The following is an 18,662-nucleotide window of genomic DNA, read 5'->3' as shown; positions in this document are numbered from 1 at the left end:
GAGCCTTAGTCCTTTCCATTTACCTTTCATGTTGTTATAATATCAAACTCCGTAGAATTTCCCAGTTGTTTCCGTTATTTCCTTTAAATAAGCCTGTTGATCCTAGAATCAGACTTTGTTCTAATCCCATGTATTGTGACCTTTAAATTTCAATAATCATGCTCTATTATTCCAATTGCTCTCAACTGTTATTATACACTTTTATATGCATCATCATATCTGCTTAATTTGAAACCTGACCTCACATGTAAATAAGAATGCCATGCGATACCCTCGAATTGTTTTATTATTCATATCTGTTTTGACATAACTCTTATTTCAGGATCATGCCTCCTAAAAAGAAGAACCCAACAACCACATCCACCACAGACCCAAATATTCTTCGACTACTGGAAACTTTGCAACAGCAAACCAATGCTATAGCCCAACAACAACTAACTCTTCAACAGCGAATTAAAAACCAAGATAACCGTGAACCACACCAACCACCTGAACCACCAGTACCACCTAGACAATTTGTCACTTTCAAGGCTTTTCAGAATGTGAATCCACCTGCATTTCATGATACCACTGATCCAGTAATAGCTAACACATGGATCAAGGAGATGGAAAGGGCTTTTGAGTTGGTACAGTTAGGAGACGATCAGAAGACGCCGTATGCTACTTACTTCTTGAAGGGCGAAGTCATCTATTGGTGGGAATCAGTAAAAGCTATGGAAGCAACTCAACAGGTTTCTTAGGAGAGATTTAAGAAGTTATTTGTGGACAAGTATTACCCCAAGTACATGCAGAATCAGATGGAGCTTAAATTTTTGGAGCTGAAGTAAGGGAACATGACTGTACTGGAGTATGAGAAGAAGTTCACTGAGTTGTCAAGGTTTGTGACAAAGTATACCAGCACCGAGGAGGAAAAAGCGAAGAAATTTCAGCAAGGATTGGAGCCTTGGATCAGAGATTGAGTGGCTATGTTTGAGCTTGAAACTTATGGGGGAGTAGTTCAGAAAGCTGCTCTGATTGAGAATAATGGGATGCAGTCAAGGAAGGAGAGGGATAACAAGAAGAGGAAGGTTCCATTTTATGGAGAAAAGTCTGAAGCGGGAAGTTCACAAGATCGGAATGTAAAGAGGATCAGATTCCAGAAGGGTGGAAATTTTCAAAATAAGGGAAATTTGGGTAAAAGGAAAGAATTAAAGGGTAACAACCAGGCAAGCCAATGACAAGTTGGAGAAAACAGATTCCAGAGACCCGAATGCAAGCACTGTGGAAGAAGGCACCCCGGAGTGTGTAATAAGTTGAGCATGACATGCTATAGGTGCAATCAGAAGGGACATTTGGCGAATGAGTGCAAGATGCCGAAGCCAGGAGTTACGTGCTACAAGTGTGGGAAAACTGGACACATAGCTAGGGAGTGCAAGGCAATCGGACCAGTCAAAGCTCTGATGAATGTGGCAAACACCAGTGCGAGCGTGCCAGTTGAGGTATTCGCATTACCTCCACCACCTACACCAACCCCGCAAGCAACAACAAGGACATTTGATCTGAAGATGAAGGATGCTGTTTAGAATTATGAGGTGATAGCAGACACACTTTTACTCAATAATGTCAAAGCTAAAGTATTGATTGATTCGGGAGCAACAAGATCTTTCATATCAGAAACTTTTGTTGATAAGCTTCAATGTGATAAAATGATTATGAGCAACGTAGTAAATGTGGTAATTGCGAACCAAGAGAAGATTCCCGTGAATCAATTCTGTCTGAAGTGTGAGATTGATATTTCGGGGTATAAGTTTTCAGCCGACTTGATACTCTTCAAGTTGGGAGAGTTTGATATAATTTTAGGCATGGATTGGTTAGGAGAAAATAACGCTTAGATTAATTGTAAGACCAAGAAAGTGTATTTAAAGGCGAAGAGTGGAGAGAAGTTAGTATTTATGGGGCAGAGGCAAGAACAACTATTTCTCACAATCGTTCAGGCTAAGAAGCTACTTAGAAAAGGTTGTGAGTCATTCTTAGCGTATGTAGTGGATTCAGAAAAGGGCAACCCCAACATAGAAGATATCCCTGTAGTTAACGAGTTTCCCGATGTATTTCCAGATGAACTACCAGGCTTACCACCAGATCGACAAATCGAGTTCGAGATCAACCTTGCTCCAGGCACGGAACCAGTTTCAAAGGCCCCTTATAGGATGGCACCAGCAGAAATGAAAGAGTTGGCAAGCCAGCTACAAGAATTATTAGATAAAGGAGTGATACGGCCAAGTACGTCGCCATGGGGAGCACCTGTTCTGTTTGTCAAGAAGAAAGATGGGAGTATGCGACTATGCATAGATTATCGAGAGTTGAATAAGGTAACGATCAAGAACCGCTACCCGCTACCAAGAATAGATGACCTTTTTGATCAGCTGAAAGGAGCAAAGTGCTTTTCAAAGATTGACTTGATATCGGGATACCATCAATTAAAAATCAAAGAAGAAGATATTCCCAAGACAGCATTTAGGACCAGATATGGGCATTATGAATTCCTAGTAATGCTGTTTGGATTGACAAACGCCCCGACCGCATTTATTGATCTGATGAATCGAGTATTTAAGAAGTATTTGGACAAGTTTGTTGTGGTATTCATTGATGACATCCTTATTTATTCTAAGTCGGAAGAAGAACAAAAACAGCACCTCTGGATAGCATTGGAAATACTTCATCAAGAGAAGTTGTATGCCAAGTTTACCAAATGTGAGTTTTAGTTAAAGGAAGTTCAATTTTTGGGGCATGTCATTGGAAATGAAGGAGTTAAAGTGGATCCGGCAAAGATTGAGGCAGTTATGAGTTGGGAGAGGCCAAAGACTCCTACGGAAGTGCGAAGTTTTCTAGGGTTGGCAGGATACTATAGAAGGTTCGTCAAGAATTTTTCGAAAGTCGCCACGCCATTGACCAATTTAACCAGAAAGAATCAAAAGTTTTAATGGAGTGCAGAATATGAGGATAGCTTTCAAGAGTTGAAGCAGAGATTGGTAACAGCTCCGGTGTTAGTACTTCCAGATGACCAAGGAAACTTTGTGATATTCAGCGACGCCTCACATAAGGGATTGGGTTGTGTGTTAATGCAACACAGTAAGGTGATCGCGTATGCGTCAAGACAGTTGAAACCGCATGAGTTGAAGTACCCGACGCATGACTTGGAACTAGCCGCCATAGTGTTCGTACTTAAGATTTGGAGACATTACCTTTACGGAGAAAAGTGTGAAATCTACACGGATCACAAGAGTTTAAAGTACATTTTCACTCAGAAGGAGCTCAATATGAGGTAGAGGAGGTGGATGGAATTGATCAAGGACTATGACTGTTCGATAAATTACCATCCTGGAAAGGCGAATGTTGTGGCCGATGCTCTAAGTAGGAAGGAGAGACTGAATATGATAACAACATCAAAGGAATTATCTGAAGAAATCAAGAGATTTGAACTGGAACTTTGTGATTGTAGAAAAGTTGAAGAAGTTTGTCATGCAATGACTTTTCAGCCAACACTAGTGGAAAAGATAAAGAAATTTCAAGAAGAAGTAATGGAGAAAGAGAAGAATCAGTTATCTGGAGAGGAGATTAATACTCAAAGGGATGAGCAAGGGATACTAAGGTTTTCTTCCAGAATATGGATTCCTCATGTACCTGAAATAAAGAATGAGATCCTATACGAAGCCCACAATTCGAAATTTTCAATCCACCCGGGAAGTACCAAGATGTATCGGGACTTAAAGAAAAACTTTTGGTGGCCAAATATGAAACGAGACGTAGCGGAATGGGTTGCAAAGTGTTATACTTGTCAGAAAGTGAAGGTAGAACATCAATGACCAAGCAGATTAATTCAGCCCCTAAAGATTCCAGAATGGAAATGGGAAAATATCGCTATGGACTTTATAGTAGGACTACCGCGAACGAAATCCGGGTGTGGCGCTATATGGGTTATAGTTGACCGTCTTACAAAGTCAGCGCATTTCCTTCCAATTAACGAGAAGTCGTCATTAGACAAATTGGTTCATCTGTATGTGCGCGAAATCGTACTAAGGCATGGAGTACCTGTATCAATAGTTTCAGACAGAGATCCCCGATTTAACTCGAGATTTTGGAAGCAATTTCAAGAATGTCTTGGCACGAAATTGAATATGAGCACGGCGTACCACCCGCAGACTTATGGACAAAGCGAAAGGACAATTCAAACAATCGAAGACATGTTGCGCAGTTGTGCAATTGATTTTGCAGGAAGTTGGGACGACCACTTGCCGTTGATTGAATTCTCTTACAATAATAGCTATCATTCCAGTATCGGCATGCCACCATACGAAGCTTTGTACGGGCGAAAATGTAGATCACCAACAAGTTGGGATGAAGTAGGAGAAGGAAGGATTATCGGCTCGGAATTGGTACAACAATTGCATGACTCAGTCAAGTTAATTCAGAAAAGGCTACTTGCTGCTCAAGATAGACAGAGGAAGTATGCGGATCCGGCACGTAAGGATGTTCAATTCCAAATTGGCGAAGCTGTTTTGTTGAAGGTGTCACCTAATAAAGGGTTGTCTAGATTTGGCAAGAAAGGGAAGTTAGCACCTAGATACATAGGTCCTTTTGAAATTTTGAGTCAAGTAGGGAAGGTGGCCTACGAGTTGGCCTTACCACCTCAGTATCAGCATGTGCATAATGTGTTCCATGTGTCATTACTTAAGAAGTACAATCCTGACGCTAGCCATGTAATAGAATATGAACCAGTAGAAATTCAGGCATACCTGTCATTTATGGAGCAACCGGTCAAAATACACGACTGGCAAGAGAAGAGTCTTAGAAATATGTAATAACCCCAATTTTTGGAAATTTTTGAAACCCTTATGAATAGTATTTTTGCTGAATGAGAAAACTTTTCATGCCACACTATGTAGGGGTTCTGTTATGGATATTCTGAGATTTTATTAGTACTTTATATGGTATATAAGTGTATGTAAAGATCGTCAGAATCCAATTCCGAACACTTTGATTTTTCCCGAAAATCTACCAAATACAGAAAGAATTGAGTATAAGGTAACAGAATAAAAAGGATTTAAATTCAAGAATTATAAGAGAGGATCATGAAAGGAATATAATGTATTGAGAAAGGTTAAAGAAACCTAAGTAATAAGATCCCGGGTATGATCCCTCAAACGATAAACGAAAACGAAAGTTAAGTGAACCGTATAACAGATCAGCGGTCATTAGGCAAGCAATTAGGAGTTAATCAAGGAGGTTAGGGATGATGATGTCATCAAACCAACAAGGTGTGGACAAGTGGAAGCATTATGACATGTGCAAGATGACATAAGCATGACAAGGGGTTTTGTTTTGTTGGTTGATTTTGGGCCATGTAAAATTTACCATGGAAAAAAGCTAAAACATTTTCCAAGGCCAAAAAGGAGAAGCAACCAAGCAAATATCATAAAACACAAAAATTAGAAGTTGACTTTCCCATTTCAAGAAGAAAGCTCTCGGCTAAAATAAACCTAGCAACTTCAAACTGCCATATCTCCTTCAATACTCACTCAAAAGTTGTGTTCTATAGCTCGTTGGAAAGATATTGAGATGTCCTACAACTCTTGTTCACAAGTCTCTTCCAAATAAGCATGGTAAGACCCTCATTTTTACAGTTCTTTAAATCGGACTTTTAGAAACTTCAAAGCCTAACTTTGTGTTCTTGATTTCTTTGGAAAGATCAAGCTTGTAGGAGGCTCCCTAAGGCTTCCTAGCAACTTAACACCTCCCAAGGAAGGTATAAATCTTCACACCCTTTAGTAATAAGTTTGAATGTTGAAGTTTGGAGATGGTTTGGATGGATGAGTAGTAATTTGAATGATAAGCATGATTCGAGCTTAATTGTTAAGTAGTTTAGTTGAATTTGGAGATGTTATAATATATGATTGGATTGAGATCCTTGAGGTTATTATGACTGACATAGTAGCATTGATGTGTATATTGAGTTGTTGTTGATTGGTAGTTGGATTGATATGATTTGGAATGGTAAAAATTTGGGAAATCGCGTAAACATAACCGTCGTAATGTCCGATTTACTTTAGACTGCTTTTGTTCATAACATTAGGATCCGAGAACTCCCTTCTAGGTTTTGACCATTTCCATGTTTAGATAGTTCATGTTACGAGCTTCATTTTGATATGTAGTTCGTTTGATTCCGATGTACGGTTTAGGAGGAACGACCGTTTTAAGTAACGGCGTTTCGCGACCGAATCATTACCCCTCGCCTTACTTTGAAACCTTGGTTAAGGACCTTAAAGGGTTAATTAGTGTATGAGACAATTATGTTAAGTGTGTTAGGCAGTTGGTAAGACACTCGCGAAGGAATCGCCTTAAAACTCGTAATGGTTAAATTATTAAAAATGGTGGAGCCGAGGGTACTCGAGTTACTTAAGAGAATCAGTAAGCGCAAAGCAAGCGTTAAAGTCTAAGTTGGTTAAAGTATAGATTTACAAGTGACTTTGGTTTAATTCCAACTTACTTGTTGTTTATAGGTTACCAGACTCGTCCCGAACCATTTGTAACCCCCAGTCGCTCAGGCAAGTTTTCTACCCGTTATACTGTTGTTGTGATGTATATGTGTATATGCATGATCTTGTGATAAATGCATATTTGTTATTAGCAAATTCTTGCGATATATTGTAGCATGTGATATGGTATATATGCATGCCTGTTTCGTATTCTTGATTTATATATCTGTTGGTTCAAATGCTTATTCGTTGCATAATACCTATGCTAGAGATAAGCGGTATTTGCGTATACCCTTAGTATAAGGGATCAAAAGGTGAACTTTTTCTAAAACTGGGATGCGAGGCTCCCGAGTATAATATATATTTATATATATATATATATTGATATAGTTTTTAAAACTATTAATATAATAAGGTTTATTCGATAACTTTATTTTATTTAATGAATATTATTACGAATATTCATTCGAGGGCTTATGACTTCTTTATTTTATTAAATGAATATTATTTTGAATATTCATTCGAGGGCTTATGACTTCTTTATTTTATTAAATGAATATTATTTTGAATATTCATTCGAGGACTTATGACTTCTTTATTTTATTAAATGAATATTATTTTGAATATTCATTCGAGGACTTATGACTCCTTTTATTTTATTATTTGAATATTATTTGAATATTCATTCGAGGGCTTATGACTCTTTTATATTATTTATTGAATATTATTTGAATATTCATTCGAGGGCTTATGACTCAGTTTATATTATTTAATGAATATTATTTGAATATTCATTTGAGGATCTAATGACTCCGATTATTTGCTGAGATATGTTCTTTATTTTATTAAAGAATAAGGTGTCGATAATCAAACTTATCTTTGATTATTCAAATAAAGATAGTACTTTCGTATAAGTATATCTTTGGTTATTTAATACTCATTTCAAGTATAAGTTTTAAAACTTCTACTTCAATTATTTTTATAAAGATTATTCTTTATGAGAATATTATTTAAATAATAATATTCAGATATTTTCTAATATATTGGGACTGATTTATTTCATTAAATCAGCATTACTCCAAACACTCTTTAAAGTGTTTTCGAGTCTTCAAAATGATTTTTAAAAGTTAGAGCGGATCCCAAAACTCATTTTTATATTTAAGATCTTCCTTTTAAAGGGGATTTAAATACTCGTTCAAAACTTGAGGGATCCGGCTCAGTGGTGTATTTTACATTCGCAACGAGGTTGCTGTTTTGAGAAAACATCTTGATTACTTGCCCATCGTTCAGGAAGTAAGTTCATCTATTTGAGTCGGCGTAAGCAACATGGGCTCAGTGGGCGTCCATGAAAGTGTAAGTGGCTCAGTGGGAGTCCATCAAATGCGTAAGTGGCTGATTGGCAGTCCAGCATAAGGTCCTATTGCGACCAGGGTGATGACCAGTGGGGAATTCGTCCATCTACTAGTAGAAAAGGTTACTTATTGGTATCTTTGCCTGATCAGCAAGATATCAGGTTTATGCAAGGTTTTCTCCTTTCCAAATTCATTGGATATTGCAACTCTGTTTATAATTTTCATAACAGAGGTTTTCAAGGAGTGTATGAAATATATATATATAGTTGTATATATATCGGGATTTAATGAAGTATCTCGTAACTTCATTATTTATAATGATATTCAAAGATTGAATCTATTCAAATCTTGTCTTGTAGTCTCATCTATGTGATGAACTTTTGAACTGATTATAACTTGAACGGTGGTAGTTCAAGTAATATTTGGAAAAGATATAAGTATATTGGGGTATCTTGTAACTTCATCTTTTAAACTTATATCTAGTAAATGATTATCTTATGCATGACAAAGATTTTCAGAAAAACGTTGAGACAAGGTTAGATATATGAGATCACCTTGCAACGATATTTTTAGACAGTTATATACTGGAACTCTGTGTATATTATGCATGGAAGAGGACTTCCAAGATTTTGAAAAGTATATATGTATATATACTGAATATTTTGCGACTTCATCGCATTAACATATCAAACTTGGTTCATTTCTTTTGACCAAGACTTTCATGAGTACTATGAGAAGGCTCATATATTGTTAATCATTATACATATTATTTTGGTGGGCTTGCTGCTCACCCTTACTTTCTTCTTTCATCACACAACAACAGATAGAAAAGATGAACAGGACCAAGCTCCCGATTCGCAAGCGGTTAGAAAACGTTCTGCAGTCTTCTGAAAGCGTTGATGCCGCCGTAGCTGAGGTAGGAGCTACCAATAGGCTAGGTTTTCAACTATTGATGAACCAGACTTATGTATAATATGAATTGTAATAATGGCAAGGAATATGTAAATTTATTCAGAACCTTTTTAAGGTGTAACGGTTTATAATTGTGGAATATAAGGACTTGTGTTATTTTTGAGTGTTCATCTCTGAGACTATAACTTGTGGTGTGTGTGTTTATTGTGGGGTCACAGTACAGAGTAGTTGATTATTTATTAAGATTGGGTGTTATTAAGGGAAATGGAACTCGTGACAACCCGGATCCCCGACCCCGGATTTGGGGGTGTTACAAAATAAGTCAGTAAAGTTAGTAAAAGTACTTTGGAGGAACCCTAAGGTCGAAGAATCGACTTGAGAGTTAGAGTCTGATATGCGTTCCCGGTATCCTCATTTGTTCTCTTAGATTCTGGGGACAGAATCCCTTAAGGGGGAGAGGATGTTACACCCGTCATTTCTGTGTAATATTAATTGTAAATTTAGTACAACTTTAAAACCCGAATGCCAATATATGCTACTATTGTATGCTTCTGTGAATGAGAACTCTGCGTCTTAAATTTTCGTTATGTGGTATATGAATTTTCAAAACAAAAGTTTATTTATTTCTTTCATTTTTGATTCATAAGGAATATTTTAAACCTTGAATAAATTTCTCTTTAAAAGTTATTTTGTTCACAAATTTCAAAAGTAGTTTTATAAAATTTCTAAAAATCCAAATTATTTTATGGTATAAATTTTATAATTTTTGAACTTGTGTTTTATTTTACAAAAATAAATCTTTATAAATGTTAATTGTTATAATTAGGAAATTACATAGTTGTCCTTGCATTCAAATCCTTTCTATTCAATCCAAAAGGGCTAAAGAGACAATTACCACCCCACTAACTCTTATTTTTCTAGCCAAATTCCTCATTTACCCTTGCATACAAAATGATCCAAGTATAAGTGGAAGGGTAGTCATGTCAATTCTTATTCCCACTCACATTTGTCAAAACAAAAACCATAAAACAAGTAAAAGACATGATCATTTCACACATCACCCACACCACACTCTTTCTTCTCTCCCTCCTCTCTCTCACTCTCGGCTCCTACCCTTCACTCTCGGCTTTTCAGCCGAAACCACCCCCTCCCTATTTTCTTTCTTTCTCAATCAAGTTCCCACCTCCTACACAAGTAAATTTTACTTCCCATACCATGATCACATATATTTCAAAGAGTTTTGAGTAGAAAGTTTAAGTTTTAAGGTTGCATGTTAAGGTTTTAGTTGAAACTCAAAGTACAACCTTGATTCTTGTGAGTTTAAGGTTGTTTTTGAGAGGACTACAAGGAATGGTGAAGTGCCAAGTCTTGAGAAGGAAAATCTTGATGTTAAATGGCCATTCCCTTCCATTTCATTCGGCCATGACCATAGGGGAGCCGAATGAATGGTTCTTGAGACCATTCTTGTTACTTTGTTCAATTTTTGCATGTTTATGTGATAATGGCTTGAATTTTGTAGTAAAAATTTGATGAAACTCCTTGCATGCTAAGTGATCATCTAGATATAGCTCATGCTAGGCTTGCATGTAAATTTCTTGGTAAAACATATTTAGAAAACATGTTGTTTGGCTTGCAAAACTCGAAGACATGCATGCATGTGGATTTCACTTAGAATGTTATAAGATTTTGATCATTTGGAAAGATTTTATTAGTAAGATTTAATTTCAGTAGGAATAATGTGTTAATATTGATTAATGCTTCTTGATGTATGGTAATAAGTCGTGTATATCTTTTATAAAATGCATAACTTGTTGTTTCAAAAACTTGATGATTTGTGAGTTGTGAAATGTGGTTTCTTTTGTTTTGCCATGATTGCACCTTAGGTAAGGATGATTTCCACCAAGATTATTTTGAGTATAAGGGAGTTAGTTTAGTAGATCACCATGTTTAAGTCTTGGTTTGGGTATTGGGTTATTGGTGGTTGAGTTTGTCAAGTCAAAACCTTGGAGAAAGGAGAGTTATAATTTCTGCAGAAAATCAGTTTAGTACCCTGAGGTTTAGAGTGAGTTTTGACCATGTCATTGATGTGTACTTTGAGGCCCAAGCCAACATAAGTTATTATTGGGAGTATATAAAAGGTTTTAGGTGTTGGTTGGAGGTTTGCATGTCATTTGGTTAGGTGCACAAGTAGAATAACAAAATCTGTCCAACAGGGGACAGTTTTGTTGCAACTTAGAAATAGGGAGATTTGACCATGTCATGGGTAGGCCCTCATTAGGCCCTGTTGGGCCTTAGTTCGAGGGAGTTTCAGAGAATTTTTTCCAACCATAGTTCATAAGATAGGAGTTAGAACCATGTGTCACAAGTTAATTCAAGCTAGGGTGTTTTCTGCCCAGGAAAACAGGGGAACCATGGACTTTTAGCTTAGGCCCAAGAAGGCCCAAGCCATGCCCTTGAGCCACATCAAGTTTGGGAGATGCCCTTAGGTCAGGAGAATCTTTTGTAAGAGTTTTGAAGGAAAACCTATAGTTTAAGGGTGTCAAATGCACTCAAGAAACCATAGATGTCATTCTGAAATTTGCACTAGTGAACACTTTCACTCATCACATAGTTTTAGAACACTTAGGAGTGAGGTCTTGGTTAACCACCATAGTTGTAAGATAGTATAAGGTCAGTAAAATAAAAGGCACAAGTGAGGGTCAATAGGTCTTAGATAGTTTAGTAAAGGCACATCGAGTTAGGATGCCAAAATTAGAAGACTTTATCTAGTTTAGCGACCAAGTGACTTAAGTTGGGGGATCGAGATCATCCAAGCCTAGTGTTGCATTATGGTGTATATGGTGTTATTTGGTATTAATATATGATATGTTATTATGTGCCTATGTGTGTGCAATTATAAATTAAAGGTGAATATAAATTAAGTGCATATAGGCCTAAGTGCCATCCGTGTTTAAATTCGGGTTGTAAATAGGTTAAGTTGGTGAGAATATATTATAATGAGGATTATTATTATTTATGTAGGATCTCGAGACGAGGGAAAACTTTCCATAAAGGTCGAGTGAAGCTCCAGTTGCTCCTACCAGTCAGACCAGACCAGCCTTTCTCAAGGCAAGTGATTCAACTTGTCCTTCATATTTACTGCTAATATATAGTTTATACATTTATGCAACTATCCTGTGTCATTTGATATATTAAATCAAGCGTAACTTATGTTTATCTTTGAATTATATAAAAATTCCATGAACCCTCGAGTACGTATTGTAAAGTGGTCTTATCATGATAGTATATTAAAGTAATTCGAATGCCAGGATAAAAGAAAGGGTAGTTATAACTCTTGGTTGATTCTCTTGATTAACATGCTGATGATTCCTAAGTATTGATATCTCATCCTGATACTTGAACCCCTATAGAACATTACCTTGAACCCTAAAAGCGAGATACTTATCAAAGTGATTCCTCATTGATTGATACCCCTCTTTCTTATCCTAAAGCTTGATAATTCTGATATATCCTGAGTTAAAGATCATTTCTGTATACCTTAACACCCTTAGTATTCATGAAGCTTATCTTCTTGATGATCCAACACTTGAACCTTGATGAGAAACCATTGCTTAAAGCCCAATTTGGCATTACCCTTTATAATATCCAATAGCCTCACTAAATCCCCTTGTCCAATCTTTGATATATGAAAACCATTCAGTTACTTTAATAGAGTATAGTTTTGTGAATCATGGCCCTGAGATTTAGTACCATATTTCCCGTGTTTCGAGTTGATCTATAATCTCTTGATAAAAAAAATGTTTACTGTAAAAGAGATTTTGTTATAAATCGGCATCAGTTATTTTGAAATAAATAAAATACGGGTTTTCAGTCCCAAAGGGGGATAAATGTTTTCTTTGAATAGTGGATCTGGATTGAGACGCGAGTCCTTTCCACACTTATATTAGGCTTAAAAGTTGCCCAGGGATTCCCATTAATGTTTTAAAACCCAACGAGGTTCGGGATTACTTCGCGGCCGATCACCGGCTGTAATCCGTAGCGTCATAAAATAATTTTGATTAAGATATGTTTCTTTTTATACCAACAAAATGATGCCATCACCCAAAGTTTTATCTCTCATTATCATTGGTCATGTCCTCCCATTGACATTCTTTAATATATATCTCGATTTATGTTTTGTATCGTATTGTTTAGCACTTGTTGAGCATTTGGCTCACCCCTTGCTTTACCCTGATATTACAGCTAGGAGCTATGGTTAGATTCAAGCAGACTGCCCGTAAGACCTGTGATGCTGATGCCTATGTTCGAGCTCAGGTAGAATAAGTGATAGTAGTTTGTGTGAGGACTCGGTATTTAAAATCAGTTGTAATAGATGGTAGTGTTGGGCTGTTCCAAACCTTAAACTGTAAGATCTTGGATTTGGGTATGTTTATTTATTATTAAATGTTATAATAGTTATATTTAATTTGCGGTTTAAGTTGGGGTGTGAAAGAAAACCTTTGATTCAAGAAATCAAACTACTTGCTCTTCTTAGTTATGAAATATAGGATCCAAAGAAATAAACCTTATAATTTTCCATGGAGTATAGCTTGAGTTTCGAATTTCCAAATCCCCATTTCCATGAAAACTCGAATTGAAGAAGATAAAATGGGTGGGGGGAGAAGCTTGCTTTATTTTATTGATCATTGTGCATAAAAATGCTTGGTTGATGTAATAACCTCAATTTTTGGAATTTTTTTGAAACCCTTATGAATAGTGTTTTGCTGATTATGCTGAATAAGAAAACTTTTCATGCCACACTATGTAGGGGTTCTTTTATTGATCTTCTGGGATATTATTAGTACTCTATGTTGTATATAAGTGCATGTAAAGATCGTCAGAATCCAAATCCGAACACTTTGATTTTTCCCGAAAATCCACCAGATACCGAAAGAATTGAGTATAAGGTAACAGTATAAAAAAGATTTAAATTCAAGGATTATAAGAGAGGATCATAAAAGGAATATAATGTATTGAGAAAGGTTAAGGAAGCCCAAGTAATAAGATCCCGGGTATGATCCCTCAAACGATAAACGAAAACGAAAGTTAAGCAAACCGTATAACAGATCAGCGGTCATTAGCCAAGTAATTAGAAGCTAATCAAAGAGGTTAGTGAGGATGATGTCATCAAACCAATAAGAGGAGGACAAGTGGGGGAGGATGACATAACAAGGTGACATAAGCATGACAAAGAAAGGTGTGTTGTTGGTTGATTAAGAACCACACAAAAGTTACCATGGTAAAAAGTAATAAAACAAAACAAAAACACCAAAAACAACCAACCAACCATTCATTTCACCAAAAACACAACTTGACTTCTTTTTCTCCATTGAAGCTCTCGGCCTCTTTCTTAAGAAAAGGGAAGTCCAAGCTCCTCCACTTGCTAATTTACAAGGTAATTATCCTAGCTTCTCCCAGTTAAGTTACATACTTCCTAGGAATCTTAGCTTCAAAATCCTTTCCTAGCATTTCCTATAAATCATTCAAGAAGATGGTGAATAGTACTTTCTTGAAATTAATTTTTGTGTTCTTGATTTCTTTGAAAGATCAAGCTTGTAGGAGGTTAGATTAAGGCTTCCATGGGCATTCCAAGGATCTTTCATGGATTAAAAGCTTCAAGGAAGGTATAACTCTTCATGATCTTAGTCTTAAGTTTTGTTGTTTAGATTTCCTAATGTTTAGATGATGGGTTAGTGTAATGGGTGTGTAATCATGTTTAGTACTTGTTATGAGTAGTTTAGTTGATGAGAGGCATGATTATTGTGTGTTTAGAGATTGGTTGGTTTTGTGATGTTTTTGGAGTTGGAAATCTTGGTTATTAGTTAATGAACTTAAGTAAACCCTTAGTTCATGATTGAGAAATAAGTATGAATTGGTAATATTGAGTTGTTGGGGCTATTATAGTATGGTATGGATGGATTTTGGTTGTATGAATTAATTGTGGTTGATTGGTGGTTGGTTTGCAGTAGAATAAAAAATGGATAATCGCGTAAATATAGCCGTCGTAATGTCCGATTTACTTTAGACTGTTTTTGTTCATAACATCAGGACCCAAGAACTCACTGTTAGGTTTTGACCATTACCATTATTAGATAGTTCATGTTGCGAGCTTCGTTTTGATATGTGGTTCATTTGAATCCGATGTACGGTTTAGGAGAAACGACCGTTTTAAGTAACGGCGTTTCGCGACCGAACCATTACCCCTCGCCTTACTTTGAAACCTTGTTTAAGGACTTTAAATGACTAATTGGGGTATGAAACAATTATTTTAAGTGGATTAGGCAGTTGGTAAGGTACTCGCGAAAGAATCGCTTTAAAATTCTTAATGGTTAATTTATTAAAAATGGTGGAGTCGAGGGTACTCGAGCGACTTAAGTGAATCGTTAAACGCAAAAGCAAACGTTAAGGTTCAATTGGTTAAAGTCTAGTTTCTTAAGCGACCGGGGTTTAATTCCGACTTATGTTGTTGTTCATAGGTTATCGGACCCCCTCTAAGCTTAAGTCTATCCGGGAGCACTCAGGCAAGTTTTCTATCCGTTATACTGTTGTTGTGATGTATACATTTGTACATGCATTATCTTGTGATAGATGCCTAATGGTTATTTAGCAAATTCTTGCGATATATTGTAGCATGTGATATGGTATATATGCATGCCTATTTCGAAATCTTGATACATATATCTGTTGATTCAGTTGATAATACATATGCTAGAGATAAGCGGTAATTTGCATATATCCTTAGTATAGGGGACCCAATGGTGAACATTTTTCTAAAACCGGGAGTCGATGCTTCCTAGTATAATATATATATATATATATATTTATATATATATATGAATAGTTTTTAAAACTATGAATCAAATAAGGTTTATTCGATAACTTTATTTTATTAATGAATATTATTTTGAATATTCATTCGAGGGCTTATGACCCCGTTTATTTTATTAATGAATATTATTTTGAATATTCATTCGAGGGCTGATGACCCCGTTTATTTTATTATTTTGAATATTCATTTGAGGGCTTATGACCCCGTTTATTTTATTAATGAATATTATTTTGAATATTCATTCGAGGGCTTATGACCCCGTTTATTTTATTATTGAATATTATTTTGAATATTCATTTGAGGGCTTATGACCCCGTTTATTTTAATTATTGAATATTATTTTAAATATTTATTCGAGGACTTATGACTGCGATTATTTACTAATTATTATTCTTAATTTTATTAAAGAATAATGTGTCGATAATCAAACTTATTTTTGATTATTCAAATAAAGATAGTACTTTCATATAAATATATCTTTGGTCATTTAATATTCATTGCAAGTATAAGTTTTAAAACTTCTACTTCAATTATTTTTATAAAGATTATTCTTTATGAGGATATTATTTAAATAATAATATTCAGATATTTCCTAATATATCGGGACTGATTTATTTGAGTAAATCAGCATCACTCCAAACATTCTTAAAAATGTTTTCGAGTCTTCAAAATGATTTTAAAAGTTAGAGCGGATCCCAAAACTCATTTTTATATTTAAGATCCTCCTTTCGAAGGGGATTTAAATACTCGCTCAAAACCTGAGGGATCCGGCTCTGTGGTGTATTGTATATTCGCAACAAGGTTGCTATTTTGATAAAAGAATTTTTGATTACTTACCCAACACTCGGGATGTAAAATTCTTGGAACAAGTTAATCCATTAACAGGCATCGCCTGGGAAATATCGGTGAGTTCTCCTTTCCAACTAGATACGTCTTCTTGGTGGAGTCGTATCAACAAGTTTCTACTTGGGGAAAGGGGGAACGAACTTTACGTTTCAGAGTCATAGATTTCATCTGAACTAGGAGTGGCGTAAGTGGTCGAGTGGCGCCGGCCCAGCCTTATTATATTGGCCCAAATGGCCCGGAAGTTCCGCTAAGACGGTCCATTCCTTAGGAGTCCAGTGTTCGGTTCACAAGTAAATCCGACAGGTTCTCCTCTACATATAGAAAATGGTGGGGTTGTACTACTGCGACTGATCATCGTAAGTGGTCTTCCTGGCGCGACAAACTCCCGTAATGAGTTCATCATCCAATTGGATATTTCTGCAAAACTACCCAGAGCACTTCGATAGAAAGGCTACGGTTGGGCGATTGTTGAGTGTTGGCAGGGTCAAGTTTTCAAAATGATGTTTGCATCAAATGAAGTATATCATAACTTCATTTTATTTTGATGTTATTGTAAAGATTGATTCTATACAAGTTTTGTCTTGTAGCTTAATCTATGGGATGAACTATTTATACATTGAACGGTGGTAGTTCAAGTAGTATTCGGAAAAGATATAAGTATATTGGAGTATCTTGTAACTTCATCTTTTAAACTTATATCTAGTTAATGATTGTCTTATGAATGACAAAGGTTTCAGAAAAATGTTGAGACAAGGTTAGATATATATGAGATCACCTTGCAACGATATTTTTATAAAGTTATAAACTGGAACTCTGTGGATGTTATACATGTCAGAGGATCTCAAATATTGTGAAAAGTATATATATATATATACTGAATATTTTGTGACTTGGTCGTGTTAAGATATCAAACTTGGTTCATTTCTTCTTGACCAAGACTTTCTTGAGTACTATGAGAATGCTCATATATTGTTAATCATTATACACATTATTTTGGTGGGCTTGTGGCTCACCCTTGCTTTCTTCTTTCATCACACAACAACAGATAGAAAAGATGAACAAGACCAAGCTTCCAATTCGCAAGCGGTTAGAAAACGTTCTGCAGTTTTCCGGAAGCATTGATGCCGCCGTAGCTGAGGTAAGAGCTACCAATAGGCTAGGTTTTCAACTATTGATGAACCAGACTTATGTATAATATGAATTGTAATAATGGCAAAGAAATGTAAATTTATTTAGAAACCCTTTTGAGGTGTAATGGCTTATAATTGTGGAATAAAATCACTTGTGTTTTTTTTTTGGTAGTCATCTCTGGGACTATAACTTGTGGTGTGTGTGTGTATATTGTGGGGTCACAGTACGTAGCAGTTGGTTGATTGTTAAGATTAAGTATTATTAAGGGAGATGGAACTCGTGACGACCCGGATCCCCGACCCCGGATCTGGGGGTGTTACAGTTGATATCAATCCTTGGCTAAATATCTTGCAAATTGCTTGCATCATCTTGCCTACCTCATCAACTTGCCACTTGTCCAATCCTCATGGTGTGATGATGTCACCTTCTCTTTTAACCACATGTTTTAGCTTCTCTTGGAAGCTTCCTTCCCATTCTACTTGTATGTGCTTGTCTCTTGGTCGTTTATTTATTTTACGGTTCGCTTAACTCTCGTTCTCGTTAATCGTTTGAGGGATCATATCCGAGATCTTATTACTTGGGCTTCCCCAAACCTTTCTTAATATTTTATATTCCTTAAATTATCATCTTTTATAATCCTTGAATTAAAATCTTTTTCATCATCTTACCTTATACTTAATTATGTTGGTATTTGGTGGATTTTCGGAAAAATCAAAGTGTCCGAATTAGGATTCTAACGATCTTTACATACACTCATTTACTTTATGGAATACTAATATGATCTTAGAATTTCCATAACAGTACTCCTATATAGCGTGGTCTGATAATTTTTCTTAATCAGCATAATCAACAAAAGTTACTATTCATCACTATTTCAAAAATTTCCAAAAATTGGGGTTATTACAGTCTCCCCTCCTTAAAAGAATTCCGTCCCGGAATCAGATAGAAAATGGTTGGGGATACTTTTCTAGCATTGCACTTTCTAACTCTCAAGTCAATTCATCCCACATTGTGGTTTTACCATAAAAATCTGACTAGTTT

This window comes from Apium graveolens, chromosome 6, assembly GCF_009905375.1.
Source record: "Apium graveolens cultivar Ventura chromosome 6, ASM990537v1, whole genome shotgun sequence".
In the NCBI taxonomy this organism is placed as follows: domain Eukaryota; kingdom Viridiplantae; phylum Streptophyta; class Magnoliopsida; order Apiales; family Apiaceae; genus Apium; species Apium graveolens.
The sequence above is the reverse complement of the archived record's forward strand: the minus strand, read 5'-3'. Positions refer to the sequence as shown.